Below are 17,747 nucleotides of genomic sequence, written 5' to 3'. Positions count from 1 at the left end.
TTATTGAAATTTAACCTGGAAAGTTAAGACTCTTGCAATCTCCGAAGCATGTATGCTTGGTTGATACTAGTTCCTACCTGAGAAACAGACCTTTGGTTGCTAGAGCCATTTTTCAGATGGGAAACAGCTTTTATTACACAAAGAAGCTTGTTCCCATTAGAAAAAAGGCTGATCTAGTTGTTGATTTAGGGCCACCCTGGCCAGATTTCCTTTCTTTAGGCTGCTATTATTCATTGCACCTAAAAAACCACCTTTCAAACACCCCCCTTCTATGTACACTGGGAGCAGTCGGGATACTTTCCTTTGATATGCACATCATGACACTACAGTTGATTGCCATAAAATGCTTCCTTGAAGAATTGAGCAGATGTTAATGAATTGATAAATGTCTGTATTTCTAAATATTGCCAAATAAGGTATAAAGGCAACTACATATGAGTTAAACTAAAGTACTCGTAACTTCTTGTACCCAGCTCAGAGTGTCTCTTGGATTAATTCAGGCACCAAATAATACATTCCCTTTAAAATTGTATTTTATCTGCCCCTAGTAGTCAATCATGTCTACTAATGGGTGTTAGATTATTCTCACTGAGAACTCCATCTCCCATTAGAGAAAAAAGCCAATTTGTATTTCCTAGTTGGCAGGTCGTGCATACTAAACAGTTTCAAATAATCCTCACTGAGGATGACAAGTCCCATTAGAGAAAAGCCCCAACTTCCCTTTTCTAATGGGAAATAGCTAATTTCCCTGCAGAAAAAGTCAATTGTCCTTTTCTCCCTCACCACAGCTTGTGAAGTCCTTGCCTCTGATGGCAACTATTTGACTGCTAGGTCATTTCTTTTATAGTAATAGGAACTTTTACAGATATTGACCACGCCCTGCTGTAGAAAGGGATGCTTCACTACTTTCAACAATGGGCAAACTTTCTTTTTTTCAAAAGAGGCTAGTTCCCATTAGACAAGAAGACTGTATGATTTTCCCAAATTGAACGCCTGTTTCTCTAAAGGGAACTAGCTGCTTTACTGAACAGGCTGGTTCCCATTAGAAAAGAGGACCAGTTGGTGGCCCAGGGTTCCGGGTCCTTTTCTCAAACGGGGGCGGGTGGGGATGGATAGCTGCTTCATTGTGAAAAGGTGAGTTCTCATGACAATGCCCTTTTTGATCCAGAGTGGTCAAATTATATATTCTAAATCAGTTTTAGATTAGGGTCATTGTAAAAATGTCAGAACCCATTAGAGAAAAAGCCCTTGTTGCTCCTGTAGTGGTCAGCTTGGGCATGATAATGGGTTTTAGATTATTCTTGCAGAGAATGCCAAAACCCATTAGAGAGAATTCCCAAGTTTCATTTTTGTACGGGCAGCAGATCATTTCACTGTGAAAACTATCTGTCAATGCAGGAAAGGTACAATTGTCCTTTTGCCCTCACCGAAGCTTGTCAAGTCGTTGTGCCTGATGGGAATTATTTGACCACTATGTCATTTATTTAATGGTAATATAAGCTTTTGCAGAACATCATCACTCTCGGCTGTTGAAAAGGATGGTTCTCCGATTTCAAAATTTCTTTTTTTTTTCCAGAACAGGCCCGTTCCCACAAGACAAAAACACCATTTGGTTGACCGGATTGGGCTCTGATTCTCAAACGCTAAATAGCTGCTTCACTGTGAATAGGATAGATCCCATTACACGAGAGGCCATCTTTGCATTCCATGGTTGGGGCGTCTGTTCATCGTATCCGAAATAGCAGCTTCACTGCGTGCAGGATACTTGGATTAGAACAACACAATCTTTAGATCACCCTCGTGACCCAGTGCTTTTTTTTCTAAATCTGAAAGAGATGTTTTTGTGTAAACAATTACCTTGAGAGAAACATGTTGGTTCATTCTAAGTCTGTCATATGCTTGTGGGTGAAGGTAGCCTTTTTACACATGACAGATGATACAGAGCATCTTGAACTTTGGTGCTCATATGACACACCACAAAGAAAAGGTCACAAGTATTAATTAACCCGTGAAAATGTTACTGACTCTTCCAGGAGATAATCTCCTACGCTCTAGCCTTCAAACAAGTGCTGACATAAATTGACAAGCATTCGTCATGACATGCCATAAAACATGGCATGTTCTGCTCTCTAGCTTGGAGTATGCAAGAAGGATACATGTGCCTTCCAATGTGCCCAGGCAAGTTGGCAGGCTCTTAATGCCTTATTAAATACAATGGATCATAAAGCCAGTCACTTTTACCTTTCAGCCACATACCTTCTACTGCATTATTGATGGCAGGAACATGGAGAATACTATGATCTCCAGGACTGGGAAGAACCACTCTCATCCCCTGTTCAAATAAGAGGCTAGGAACATGAAATGTCTATAAATGACTAGACACTTTAGTCTACCATCGGTTAATACAGATTGGTACAACACTGAAATGGAAATACGCCGGTTCCTACGCACTGTCAGATTACGTGCATTTTTTCAGGAACATGAAGGAATTGAAGCCCCCCAACAATACAGGACTTCATCCTAGATCCACTTTCACACCCTCTGACAATCAGATCCCTGATGATTTACTGACTTTTGAAAGAAGCATACCGAGAGACCTCAGAGACATGAGTAAAAGGAACTGCCCCAAAAGACATCAAAATATGACACGAGCAGAAAGAGAAGCCCCCTCTGAACTATCCAAAAGAACTGAGCCGATTATAAAACCCGCCAACAAGGGAGGCGGAATAGTCATTATGAAATCTGAACACTATCACCAAACGGTCATTGAACTTTTGAATGACCTGGAGAGCTATAATTTATTCAAGAAAGACCCAACTAAAGATCTAAAAATAGAAATTGCTGAAATGGTCTCCTTCGCATTAGAAAGAGACTGGATAACAGAAAAAGAGTCTGAATTTCTTCTAACACCACAAGGCAGAACCCCCTGCCTATATGCTTTACCCAAAATGCACAAAGACTCCACCAATCCCCCAGGGAGACCAATTGTTTCTGGCTGTGGATCCATATTAGAACCCTTATGCAAATGTGTCAACTACTTTTTAAAACCCATCCATGTGACCACGGAATCATATATCAGGGACACTATGCACACTATTCAGCTGTTCGAGAATTTGGACTTTGACCCACAGAAACAGCTTTTGGTGACTTTTGATATCAAGTCATTATATACCAGAATCCCTCAACAGGCTGCTATTGACTGTGTGTATGAACATCTTATCGCAGCCAATATACAGACAAAAGCCCCACCTGAATTCATCATTGAAGTAATGACACTAGCCCTATGTAATAACTTTTTTGAGTTCTACTCGCAAACTAAGGGAACAGCCATGGGGGCAACATTTGCCCCCAGTTTATCAAGTCTCTTTATGGCCACCTTTGAGCAGAAGTTTCTGTTCAATCAAACCAATAGGTGTTGGGGTAATATCAAACAATGGCGTCGGTATATAGACGCCTTGATATACCTATGGGAGGGAACAGAGGAATCACTGAAAGATTTCTTCTCATGGCTGAACACACGCAGCCTTGACATTCAATTCACTATGGAACATAGCAATTCGATAATTCATTTTTTTGATCTCACAATCGGACATAACCAAGGTAAACAAACTTGCAACACTTTCCGCAAACCCACAGATCGTAACACTCTATTGCACTTTGATAGTGATCATCCTCAACACATCAAAGAGAATTTAACATATGGGCAGTTTCTGAGGATCCGCAGAAACTTTATCTTTCTAGACGACTTCTACCATGACGCTAGTCTCCTAAGCAACAGATTGCATGACAGAGGCTATCCTAAGAAATTGGTGTCAAGATCTTTGAAAAGAGCACGCTTGACCTGCCATGACTCACTCCTTACCCCCGAAACATCAAATGCAGGGGAAGACCAAATCACGTGTGTAATAACCCATGGTCAACACGCTTTTGAAATTAAAAAGATTATCCGCAAATACTGTCCTATAGTCAGTTTACCTGATCAACAGAAACCCAGATTCACATTTAAGAGGGCTCGGAGCCTTAGAGAGCACTTGGTACACTCAATGTACATCAAAAAATCCACTCAGGGCGGACTTTGAAATCTTTGACCCCCCCAAAGGACACTACCCCTGTGGGTCATGCTCGGTTTGCCAATTTACCCTAAAAATTACCAAAATTTCACTTTGGAGAAAAAACCTGGACCTTGAATGATGTCTCCAATTCTCAGGTTTGACAGGTCGATCAAGTACAAGGTCTACACAACTAGCCCCACTAGCCCACTCCTCACCTGATGAATCTGTTGGAGACGCAGTAGATTCGTCTGTAGAACTTTCCTTCTTCTTTTCTCTCCAGGTGGTTTCGATCTTGTTCTTGGATTTGAAGATAGAAGGACGGGCTCGCCTAGAGTCCACTTTGCCAAAGAGGCTATGTGCCCGGCAGCGGAGACCCCAGGGAGCCCACCCCAAACCAGGGAAAAAGCGGATGAAAGAATCCTGGTAGATCTTGATATGGATGGTAGTTGATGCAGTCCATAGAGGAATCCAGTAAGAGTGAAGACAAGAGTAGTCTTGCCTACAAGTACCAGAATGCACTGGTTGTTGTTGTAGCTGGCGATTGCCTGTTGTCCGGGTAGAGGTCCAGTTGGCGTGCGGATAACACACGGATATAGTGGTACACAAGGGAAGAACTGTGTGTCGGAAACACACCGCTCCAACGGTAGACACCGCTCACAGAAAACAATGAAAGCTGAGGAACCGCCCAGAGCGGGAGAGAGTACAGCATTAGCAGGAGGGGCGGAGAGAGATGCAAACAGGTAACGGCGACAGACACAAGCGGAGAGGAAAGCAGTCCCGAATGGAAGGAGGCAAGGAGCCGTTCGAGTGGGATGCAACCCACTAACAAACGAACAACAAGGTAGGCAGAAACCGGGAAGGGAACACAAGAGGGAGCGCAAGCAAACTTACTCGCGGGAACAAAGTAAGGAAGAAGCAACGCACAGGTGCTTCTCATCTGCTGGTCTTTAAGGCGGCTAATACTGGAAGACTAGAACGCGCTGTGCGTTGCGTGGAATAATTCAGTCCTTCTTCCATATCGACCATCTCCTCCATACTTTCCATGGGCGATATGTGACACCAATTGCAAAACAAATCAAGTTGTATGTTGTATTGTGTGCCCGTGCCATCAGCGATATGTTGGGCAAACGATGCGCAATGTTGGCACACGGATCTCTGAACACAGGTCACGGATCCACTGTAAGAATCTTACATCCCCGCTAGTACAACACTACACAGACAACAAACACAGCCCACAAAACATAAAATGGTGGGTCATTGAACGGGTCTGCAGTGGTCCCAACATCCAAGGACGACTTCTAGACATGGAATATAGGTGGATACACAGAATGGACTCGGCAGCCCATGGGCTGAATGAACAACAACTCTTTCCGCACCAATGATTAATGGAGGCAGACTGATTGCACACTTGTAGGCAAAATAGCTACAGGGCCAGTCACAGTCCCACGCGCTACACACAACTAGGCAGTCCCTGACAGCCCACTTCCTTCTTCATGACTAGAAGGACTACAATACAGGGAGCCTCCAATATGGCACTTTGGATGCCCATTGGACAGTTGTCATCCTCCATGATCTAAGACCCATGGCAGTCTTGGAGTTTTTTGTTGGTTTTGAGACATGCACAGCATGTGTTGACACCCTCGACCGAGGATGCAGGGCTGAGGCCACACCGATACTGAATAACAAGACCACCATACATACCAGGGATCTATATCGCACACCGATAAATGCAGGCTTAGATTTACACGTGCATACATTTATTTTATACTTTTTATTTTTCCCCCACACATGAGGACTTACCACAACGAGGGGATGAGTGCATGCTAACTAGCCTGATGTATTTAAATTAACTGGGAGTACCAAGGGTCCGTACCCGGGCTACGCGTTCTTGCTTCTGGGTTGTAATCGTGAGAGCCAATCACGGCCCCATGGTTGCAGGACCACGATTGGACCATGGACCACACGCCCCCGAGGGGCTCGTCCGCTGCCGGAGCACTCACTTCTGCATTCAGCACGTCACAACCAATCGGGACGCTGAGTTTTCAGGATCCCGATTGGACAGCTGAAACACACCCATAGACTCCCCCAAAGCCAATGTCCCCGAACACTCTTCCAGCACCGCTGGTGGACGCTGCACGGCCGCGTCTGAAATGATCCTCTGGCCGCAGTAAGGCACAGGGTTTTATTAGGCAGACAACCAATTCAGGATCGCCTCTGAGAACGAAGCTGCTCTCGCCCTAGTGTAGAGACAGGACCTGTAAGGTTCATATGGCGCTGGCACTAACATTAGCAAGCTGAGTCTGCCACTGAGAGCACGCTCTTACTACAGCTATGCTCCACCTTACATTGAATTTATTTTCTCACTGCTAGGAGGTACATGATGCCTTCCGAGACTAGGTTTCCGGTATTTTTTGACACACGGACACGAGGACTGAAATGGATACCCCATGTACACCCATTTGCCTCAGGTACCCGAACTAAATTTATACTGAATATTATTTTCTTCTTTCTTCCAAAACAATTCATTTTTTGGAGTTCAGAACTGTAGGGAACATTGGGCTGAGATTTTTCCTCACTTGTGATTCAGCATAGGAAGTTTGTAGTTTGGACTTACACATCCTTTCTTTTCCAATTCTTCCCTTATAGATAGATGACCTTGGATGCACCAAACTCCAGCATATTACGTTGCTGAAAAGTGCGTACATCTCTCATCAGATTTGTCAAACAGTCTTGCTACTTGCAGAGTTCCGGCCGAGAAGCGCGCCTCATGCAGAGACTATCCACAAGCTACCTGGGGTGAGACATTTACTACTTCACGCCCACCCCATTGTGTCAGAGGTAGTAGTGACTTAATCATCCTGTTACCCTGACCTTTTATTAGCCCACACTGAATGATGTATTGTTAAATTATTCTCTCTTTTTTGTGCATTTAGTGCACCCTCTCTTACTAATTTGTCCTGAAATGTCCAGAAAGGAAACAATTCAACCGAGAGGATACCATATTCATTCTTTCCTTGTTTGGTTTTTCTGTTACAGAAGCCGTTTAATCGCCCTGAAGGCGGCTACTATGGACAACTATAAATCCTTCGGATTCAGTTTTAAGATGGATGTTATTGCCGCTGAAATGTCAATTCCATGCAAGGGGGAACAACAAGCCTATTATTATGGGCTCATTGACTGATACATCTCACGTGATCCAAACACATTTGGTGGTTTGATCACCACCCCACCCCCTGTGACGTTGGCATATGGTTATCAGGATTATCCTTTTTTCCTGCAAAAGTTACCAGGCAGATGAACGATTACTAGTACTTTTTAAGGCATCTGAATAATTCACAATGAAGCGTGCAAGTTAAGAAAAGTTCATGCACCAGATATTTTGAATCTGGATATTCCTCACAATACAGGCTTTTAAGCACCAATTAGGTGCAAATTCAAAGGTGTATTTATCATATTTGCTGTTTTCACGGTTTATGTTGTGATTTTGATTTTTCTTAAAAGCACATTAGCTTTCAGACCAGAATATGATTTATGCTCTTTTGTTTATGACACCTATATACATGTTTTTGTCCCCAGTCTGTAAATGTGTTGTATATGCAAGTGTATATAAGAGAACCTTATTTTTTTTTCTCAGTACAAATAATTATATTCACGATGTAGCCCCTTATGTGTTTTCTTCTTCCTTGACATTTTCTTGGGTAATTAACTTTGGGATACACTCCATTAGTAAAAGAAGAAAGGTTCCCCGATACAAACAAAATGTTTTGCTTCACATGAGGATGCAATTGGGTTGAGCTTTTTTAGTAGCAGTACTACTTCATTTCTGTTTTTCTATTTACCATTGCCCGAGTCTGCTACTATTCACCACGGGCAAACCGAAAATATCTGTTGAAATAAAGAGTAGGTAACTTAACCCTACAGCCCCTTTCCTGATAACACACCATCCCCTATGTACATGGTATACCGAGTGTCATTATTGGCTTCAACCCAAACACCCTACTTATAGGAGAATTTTGGGGTATACAAGTTTATATTGGATTTATTTTGGAAAGTGCCACTTTCAAACTCCAATATGCAACAAAAGCTGCCTATTGCCAGGGAGACTGCAGGAAGTATTCCTTGAGGACTTTCAGAAGACATCCCAGAGATGTAGATTTCGTCTACTGTGCCGACATACACAAAATATCAGACTTGTAGACATTGCACAACCTTTTGTGACGTATCAGGAGTGTTCGTCTCTACTCCCCAAGGTGGAGCCACCCCCTTTGTGGCTAGGGAGGAGAGCACGCTTCGCAAGGCCATCCCTATGGATCCGGGCAAGTGGGACCTCACTGGGAGTGACTTCTCTTTAGGGGGACAAGGACTCCCATTCCCAAAGTGAACTCTCTATGCAGGACACTATCTGTATAGATCAGATTGCCTCTTGTCCAAAACACTGTATTCTCCTTCTGTTTGGCTAAAAGGCAATGCTGAATCAAGCATGCTTTCTACACGAAAAAAGGGAAAACACCTTCAAGAAAAGGTTTGTATGAAAATGGGACGAAGAGGTCTGAGGAGAGGAGAGAGAAAGGTATCCAGGGGAAGCCCTCTGACGTTATAGCACCATGGAGAATGTGACGAATCGTGGGATTCAGTCACTTCTCTTCAAGTGAGTCTTTCTTTGTGAGGCTAGGGAAGTGAGCCTGCTACAGATTAATACCCATATGGGTGGCAGTAAGCGGGACCTCACATGGAGAGACTCCTCCCTGAGGGACAAGGACTCCCGTTCCGCAGAGGAACTCCCTAAAACAATTCAAGAGCAATGGAGTGATCTTGGAGGGGTGGACTTGCGAGTCCAGCAACAACGATAAGAGCGCTGAAGCCTAGAAGCACCAGAGAAGAGTATAAAGCAGAAGGAATGAGAAACCATGCTGTCCTAACAAAGTATGAAGTCCCGCTCCTGCGTACAGGCCCAGTGACGCCAACCCTTGAAAGACAAGCTAATGGCATGGCGGTAAACCAATGAGGGAACACTATAAAGAATACTCTGGGACTCAGCCTACTCATCCCAGTGAGTGACCAGAAGAGAAGAGAAACTGTGTGAAACCCATTCTATTCGTCTCAGCGAGATAAGAACTGGACAGAGAATTACTATTGGGTCTTCAAAACAATTTGCAAGGAGGAAGACAGTGAATCAGAACGAGAATACGATACCCACTGTCTTATGCACATAGAGTTGAACAACTGTAGCAACACAGACAATAAGAACCTTACAAAGAGGTAACCAATCTCCATAGTGGAACCAGAAAGAGAAATACTTTAAGAGACACTGAAGAGATCTTTTTCCAGGATTTCCCAAGCTACCCAAGCTGAGGAGCAAAGGATTGCCAAGAGTTGCCAAGCAGGGGAAACCAAAATTGGGCAAAATCCCCTACAAGAACTAAACCAATTACTTTACGAGACAGCCAAGCAATATCTCAAGATTACATAGTAAAGCTGACAAGGCCTATCCAGGAGAAGGGAGTCATTCTTCTGGTCTTTTGTTGTTTTCCATTAGTGGTATGGACAGAGTAGATTAGAGTTGGACAGAGGACAGGCTATTTAATGTTGGACTACACCATAGACGACGAGCACCTTTGTTAGTTTGGTTAGGTAGGGAAACCCATAGACTAGGGATAGCAGAGCATTTCTTCTTTATTATTTGAATAAAGAATCTTCAAATGACAAACACTGGTCTGTCTCCTCCTTGTGACCTACCACAAGAGGCAGAGCAAAGTGTGGCCACGGCACTCCAAGAAGCGGAGGACGCCAATTGGAGACCTGGCGAAGCAGACAGCCTGTTGTCAGGACAGGGAACGATGCAATGACGTGGCGTGGTGAGCCTGGTGCCCACATAACAATGCCGAAAGCTGGAAGACCTGGAGAGTGGAAATCTCCCATCCATGCCGTTAACAGAACATGGCATGATGCAGATATTGGAACAAGCAAGCAGCCCTAAAAGAGGAAGCAAGAAAGCAGACTAACGGGCCCAAGTGCTGAGCCCCGTGAGGTCACCCACAACAAACACAGGTGTACCAGCAGGGTTTGAAACTGCTGGGAGCCATTTAGCTCCTGCTTCTATTCCCGAGGAGCTTGGCTAGATTGGCACCAACACCTATCAGGTCCTACTTTTGGCTCCAAAGGCAAACTGATGCCAGACAAACATACCAAAGTGACAATGTCTTTCTGTATTTGCGAATGTGTGTAAATAAGCATTTAACACCTTAACTGCCGAGGGTTTTCCCTCCCATTGCGGAGCCCTTTTTTGGTGATTTCAGTATGTCGCCATTCAATCCCTTGTAGCTCTTTTGTTACAAGTGATATCCGGCCCAAATATGGCCCCTTTTCTTCACACAAGGGAGTCCTAGTTTGCAATATGGGGGTGAGACAAAATAACAAATGAGAACAAATGGGTTTTTTCAGAAAATGCCAATAGAAAGGATGTACAAAGAAGCCTGCATTTTTTGTTCCTTGTAAGAGCTAGGAACAAATGGTTTTCTGTTCTGAATTCGCCATTTACCAGGCTTTCAGGAACAGGTTGAGTAACATTTTTATAAGGTTACCATCAGGTTTGTGAGAGGTAGGCAATGTTTCCCTTTTTTTTCCAATAGGACATCTGTGTACTGAATCGAAGAGGAGGCTAAGAAAGCTGAATGGGATACATTTCTGAAAAGTAGACAAAATTCCATGTTTAGGAAGGGTTCATTTGTGCAGGTCAGGCAACAACTATGTAGGTAAAATGTGCATAGTGTGCGGAAGAATTAGAAAAATGACAGAAAAAAAAGGTATGTGTTGAACATTTTTGGACCTGTAAGGTAATGGCTTCTGTGAATATGGAGAAAAGCAATGCACCGCTACATTCCCCTGACTTCTAGTTAGGAAATCACACGTTTTTCGTAATGTTTCACAAAACAAGCAATACCACAATCCAAAAACTGAGCCAAGGTACACAGGACGTTTATGCCAACGGCCTACACAGACATACTTAGCATGTGCAAATAAGGAAAACAAATGTGGTGAGGAATGGCAATCATACATTTTTTGAAAGAGCACAGGCAGACCTTTTGAAGGATAGGTGACTTGTGCAGGCTACAAAAGCGTATAGTCCCTAAAGCAGCGACGAACTGTAGGTTACATTTGGGAAATGAAAGGGTTGTGTAACAAAGTGTAGTAGTAAATGTATGAAAAACGTTATCAAAACCAAGAGATAACAACAAATGTCCAACCTTTCCCACAAGTGTCCCAACGAAAACGGTACCTCATATGTATGGTTGCACCTACCTGGGCACAAAGGGAGAAGGTCAAACAACTGGTACTTCAAATGTCCTGGGGAAGATTGGATTTGGCTTTGTGGATAAAGCACAGATTTGGGCTTGGGGTGTCGCAGCCACCAAGGAAAACGGAAAACCCCACGAATTTCTGAAAAGAAGACACCTGTGGGAACCCACAGAGGTCTGACTTGTGCGAATCGCCTTCGACTGTATTGCCCACAAGCCCCGGCAAAGTAAAAAAATGTAGGGGGAAAAAAAAGAAAACACACAATGTTCAGACATTTGCCACCAGGAAACCACCGAAACATGCCGTCAACAACACGTGGTTTACCTTCCCACAGGTGTCTCAATGAAAACGGTACCTCACATGTGTGGGTAAACCTACCTGGGCACAAAGAAAAAAAGGCTAAACAGCTGGTATCCCAAAGGGTTGCGGGAGAACAAATTTTGCAGGATGTTGGTCTTGTGAACAATCTACACATTTGGGCCTGAGGTGTCCCACCCACCAAGGAAAACAGGGAATTCCCATGCATTTCTGAAAAGAAGACACCCGTGGGAACCCAAAGAGGTCTGACTTGCACGAATCGCCCTAGAATGTTTTACCCACAAGCTCCAGCATAGTCCAAAATTCTGGAAAAAACCCCCACAATTTTCAAGACTTATCCACCAGAAAAGCACCGAAACACGCCGCTAACAACCCATGTCCTACCTTCCCGCATTCCCAAAAGTGTACCAACAAAAATGGTACCTCATGTGTGGGTGCACCTACCTGGGCAGTGTCGACTGTCCACAAGTCCAACGGCAGTCCCAGGGAGTCCCGGCAGTTTCCCCATCCCTACCCGGAGTGACAAGCTCTAATGCAGCACAGCTAGAACTCCACAATGGTCTGGGGTGATATACCAGCCATGGCCACCAGTTTCCCATGTGGATTGATCGTCCCCAAGCCCAGCGCTGGTTTAAGGGAGCCCCAGCAGGGTCCCCATCCCTTCCCGGAGGGAAATTCTGTAACGCAACCCATCCAGAGCTCCAGGGTGGGGGTGCGGGGGCATCATGTCCTTGGCCTTGAGCGGCCGTCGTAGGGAGCCTCAGCAGGGTACCCATCCTTTCTTTCCCAGAGGGAGAACCTGTAACGCAACCCAGCCAGACCTCCAGGGCGGTAGGGGGTCACGTCTCTGGCCTTTTACAAAAACGACTTCCATAACATAGAAGCTTCTCGCGCAATAAAACCTGCAAACGAAACAAAAACATGTATTATCTGTGGTCAGCCCAGCAAAAACAAATCATAACTATCACGCTTCTATCACCGCCCCCCTTTCAAGCCATCCCTGGTGGTCTAGTGACCCTCACCCCCCAGTAAAAACACATTTGCCCCTTCCTGCCAATCTGCCCCCAGAGAGGTCTAAATTACATGCCCATCCATTTGGGGTAGAGGGTGAGAGGGCCACTCCCACCCTTTTTTTTAAAAAAACATCCCTGGTGGTCTAGTAACCCCCCACCCCAAGTAAACACAAATGTACCCCTACCTAGTGGCAGATTACACTACCAATCTGCCCCCAGGGAGGGCTACATGACATGCACCCCCATCCATTGGGGGTGGGGGGTGCGAGAGGGCGAACCCCTTTCAATTGCAAACATCCCTGGTGTTCTAGTATGCCTCCCAACCCTCACAACAACCCCACCAAAAAAAGCCTTTTTGTATTTGTATTTTGTTTGCCCCTTTCCTACGGGCATTCCAGGCAACCAAATCACTCGCACCATGTCCTTTTGATTCCAGCATGACCCTAATCTGGCTCTATAGGTGTACCTTACATAGTCACACGACCCTGAATCGGTTTATATTCTCCTATTAGCACACAGGTTTCCACACTGGTAGTGTAGCTCACTGGCAATGCGCTCGTCTTGGAAGCAAGGAGAAACAGAGCAACACAGGCTCAATCCTGGGTAGCGTTTAGAAACCTCTTCAGTATTAAGCACGTTCTAAATAACCGATTATACAATTATATGTACACATGTTGGATAGTTCTCCTTGCCCCACTCTGATAATATTACAAGCTTAGGCCAGAGAGCGTTCAACCTACAGCAGCTTTGTGCCATAGTAATGGTGAAAGGCGCTAGACAAGTGACACACTACTACTACCACCTAGATCAGTAAGGTGCATGCAGTGCAGCTTGGACCATATCACGAAAAACTGATTATGATGGACCGGGAGGGACGTGCAAGGGTGAAAATACCAAGCCTCACGCTCTACTTCTTTGTACATATTTATATAAAGTACAATTGTAAAGTACGGCACAGCACTTAAAATCATTTACACAGAATCATGCCTAAAATATGCATTCTGATCTGAGAACATAATGTAAGCTTAATTTAGAATGCAAGCAGCACTGCATAAATATAGTTATAAAAAAGTCTAACAATATTATTAAAATATCATGGCAGCCATGATATTTTAATTTGAAAAAGAACGGCATTGCATTACATAGTAAGTGTCTCACATTTCGCCTGCCATGCAAGAAAGTGAAGCAAGTTAGGTGGGAATAATTCATTATTAATGCTTGTATTGAAGCAAAGTTACACATTACCACGGGGCAGGCCCAAGCAAAAGCCCTACTAAGGGGACTTCGGCTGCCAATCAGTGTGACGTAAACAAATGAAAGCGAGCCATGCCCCTGTCCTGCGAGTGTGCTATTGGGCCCTTTGTCGTTTTTACTATGGCACATTATAGAATGCAGAACGCAAGAGGCATCGTGAAGCAGGCCGAGGGCGCATTTCAGCATAGCATGTACATGAACGCTGGGCACTGGATGTATGCCCCTCTGAATGCAGCAACATATCTGCCACTTCCATGTGCACCAAAGAGCCGTAATTAATGCATAGCGAAGCACTCTGAATGAAGGATGAGGGGACGCCAGCACAAAATAAAAATAAATAAAAAACATGCCGTATGTTGGACACGCCCGATTTAAAGCATCATGGATTGTATAGAATGGACAATCTGTTAAAGTTTGCATCTACCAAAAAGGACAGCTTTGCAGCATGCTATGTACTAGCTCCTGGTTCTCTAGGGGTACTCTGGTCTACTAGGTGAAGCCGATACCCAGGAGCTAGTTTTAGTTCCTGCTCATAAAATCTGAATTTCGAACCCTGTACCGGGATGGACTGGAGTAGCGAGAGGCTGCCGGGAGAGCCTGTGATAAAGAGCAGAGACTGTGATGGCCATAAGGGCAATAACAGAATAGACAAACAGCATCACAAGACACTTAAGGAACTGTTCAAACCCAAACAATAAGAATAACTGTGAACCATTAAGAAAGTGGAGACAAAGATCCTGGGGGAGAGAGAAAGATCCCCAGGCGATAACTTTGAGATATAAGTGCTGAAGAGTGGGGAGACCACTTAAAGAGAAGTTATAGAACCAGGGTGCAAAATTTGAAGTTCAAAGCTACTAGCCCCACGTAAAATTCACTCGCCCCCATTTGGGAACAGAGGGATGTGCATCAAAACTTGAAAACAAATGCATAGGTGCACCTCTACATCCACAACCATGAAATTTGGTAAACTCGACAGTATTGGATGTTGCTGCTTGCCACTATAACTGTTCCATATGCCTTCATATGAATCAAATCGGTAGTAAGCTGTGAAGCTAGCTCAGCAAGATAATCGCACGCATCAATAATGGAGCCAGGCTGCATGTCGCATGGAAACGGCTGACTCAGCTGTTCATTCTCCCGACGTTGATAATTTGAACACAAATAAATTGCCTAACAATAACTATAAGTGCTTAGAAGCAGGATCAATCCGACATTAAGCACTGTATAAAAAATGATATTATCTTGTTCAGGATGAAGGGAGGAGAAGAGGTTCAGAGAGACGTTTCTAGTCCAGTTCAAGAGAAATCATCGTTCAAAAGTGTTTAGAAGGAATGTAGGTAGGCAAAAGAGCCATATATTTCTCTTGAACTGGACTAGAAACGTCTCTCTGAACCTCTTCTCCTCCCCTCACCCTGAATTTAACTGGGAATGAATGTGCCCTTGTGATACTAGATTAATTACAATTATTCTGACAATGTATTCTGTTCTGACTCACAGTTGAGACTGAAACACACAGCATGAGTTTAATGAATTACCTCAAGGTATAAAAAACTTGTACAAACGTTCTCCCCTTTGTTTCTCTCCTTTTGTATGAAGAATTCAATTTTGGCCATATGAAGAAGAGGAAAGTATCCTCGAAACGCGTCGCCACATGAATTGGATTCCACCATTGTTTCAAATTTATTGTGACCTACTATTGCACTTCTTTGCTTCTTGAATTTGTAAATGTTTCTCCTTTTGAAATATTGTGTATTTGACACTTTAGATATAAACTTTTGCTATAAAAACACACAACTGAACTCTTTGGTTTATATGTTTTTTGTATTAATATGAGAAAACAGTAGTGGACCTAGTCCAAACATCCTAAAGTTTGCAGGGGACGGGAGGGTTCCTTTGTTGAATCCTCATTCCAATTGTCCCCAAAGCCAAGAAAAGGCAACAGTGAAACCCAACGATAACCTATATAACCAATGACAAGAGAGGGTAATATTTAGCTGTCATTGCCAAAGCCCAGAGGGTGCAATAGTGAAACCTAACTGTAAAGCACATAGTCAAAGCCAAGAGAGCGTATCGTTGAACTGCCATTGCCAAAGCCCAGAGGGTGCAATATTGAAAGCTAGCTACATCCAACATTTATCCAAGTCCAGAGGGGGCAATATTGAAGAGCAATACCAGCAACCCTTGGCTAGACTATCAAAGGAAAGAGGAAACAGTTGGACAAATGGCAAATTAATAAGTGGAATGGAACATCATCAATGGGCGTTGCAGCTTTATTGAAAAAGCTGTAAATCTCAAACTTGTTGAAAGCTGGATTTAAGTTAACTTCATCATAGAGTACTTGTAGTAGTGGTAGGAGTTGTGTTTTGTCTTGGCAGGCAAGTATACCAGGCGAAGGCCTATTTGTGGTAGACCTGGCAGGTTAGTGAACCGGAAAGAAGACATTGAAGTATTACATTGTGGTGAAAGGTTGTGGTGGAAAGAAAGTGGCAAGGCCACTAAAGTTGTTTGATGAACTGTGGTAAAACACATCCTGATGAAAACATGGTTGCATTTGTTGTGTAGCGTTGTCTTTTCCAAAGAGAAGTCCTACTTTGAATGTTCATTGTAAATGTGGAACAAGGACTTTTTCATTTGCTATGCTGAAGCTTATCGAAAACTGCTTTTGCCAAGTGATGAACTTTGTTAAATCCTAAACATAATTCAAGTGTCTAGTGAAATAGAGCTTGGATATTGAAAAGAATGTTGGGGTTATTCTTGAAGTAGAATTTGACCACTGAAAAGGACTTCTACTTTTTGGAACTTTTATTCAGAAATCCACATTGAGCTTGGGGAAGGGGATCCAACCATGGTTACAAGGATCTTTAGTTTCATTTGAATAGAATTGTTATTTTGTTGAACGTGAAAAGACATCTATATTCCTGTATGATTATATTGTATGTACAGGTTTGAGGGACAGATACAGTTTTATGTTAGTGTTTTCCTTTAGTCTTAGTTTTGTAGGCAGAGAAATTCTTGTTAGGTTAGGGAAAGCGAGGAGTTTATCGCACCCCTTTACTTTAATAAAATGGCTAAAAACATTTATCAGGTTGTCAGCCTCATAGTTCTGATGGCTTACAACTGGCCCCATAAAGGGCAGTGAAAACAAAGTTATTTCTGAGATGTTTGTTCCAAAGGAATTTGGGCAAGATTACTCTGCAGTATATTATGTGCCTTTTGGGAGCAATATCAAGGTTATAAAACATTTTTGACTCAACGTTGTTGACCATTTTACAGAAATTAAATGTGCTCACTGCAAAACAATAGACATGTATTCAGATTTTGAAAATAGTATATAGATTCTAGAACTAGTAGTTGAAGTGATGGCAGCTTGAGGGCTAAGCTCCCTGCCCTGGAATCCTTTTGAGACTACATAATGTGGCAGACTCTGTTGATATGGTGCACCCTCCAACTTCAAGAAGATTCAGTATGATGATGATGATGATGATGATGAAGGGGTTACTGAAGCCAGAGAGAGCGAGAACCCCAACCATCTAGGAGAATCAGAGAAGATGGTCTGGTTATCTCCCGTGCTGACGGACAGCCTGCCGAGGACTATCTGACTGAAATCATGTACTGAGTCATACCCTCCATTGGTAAGATAAAGCTGATTGTTTTGGAGATGAAAAAGGATGAAGCCCTAGTGAAAAAGCACAGATGATTTGGAAGCTAAGGTTTCCAGTTCAGAAGACCAGTTTAAAACTCTGGAGAAAAAAAATGTCAAACTTGAATGATCTCTTAGATGCTTATGTGATGAATCCAGGAAAGTCATCAAATT

At 43.4% G+C, this 17,747-nt stretch overlaps 1 long non-coding RNA gene across 1 annotated transcript in view; it reads right to left on the bottom strand.

Annotated features, from left to right (window-relative positions):
* The window catches only part of LOC138491945 (uncharacterized), a 120,821-nt gene that overhangs the window by 65,442 nt on the left and 37,632 nt on the right, over positions 1-17,747 (bottom strand). The gene's annotated exons all lie outside the window — the stretch shown is intronic.

The sequence above is a fragment of the Ambystoma mexicanum genome, chromosome 10 (genome assembly GCF_040938575.1).
Source record: "Ambystoma mexicanum isolate Mex_15411 chromosome 10, UKY_AmexF1_1, whole genome shotgun sequence".
Lineage (NCBI taxonomy): Eukaryota > Metazoa > Chordata > Amphibia > Caudata > Ambystomatidae > Ambystoma > Ambystoma mexicanum.
Note: the sequence above shows the minus strand (reverse complement) of the source record. Positions and strands in the feature narration are given on the sequence as shown.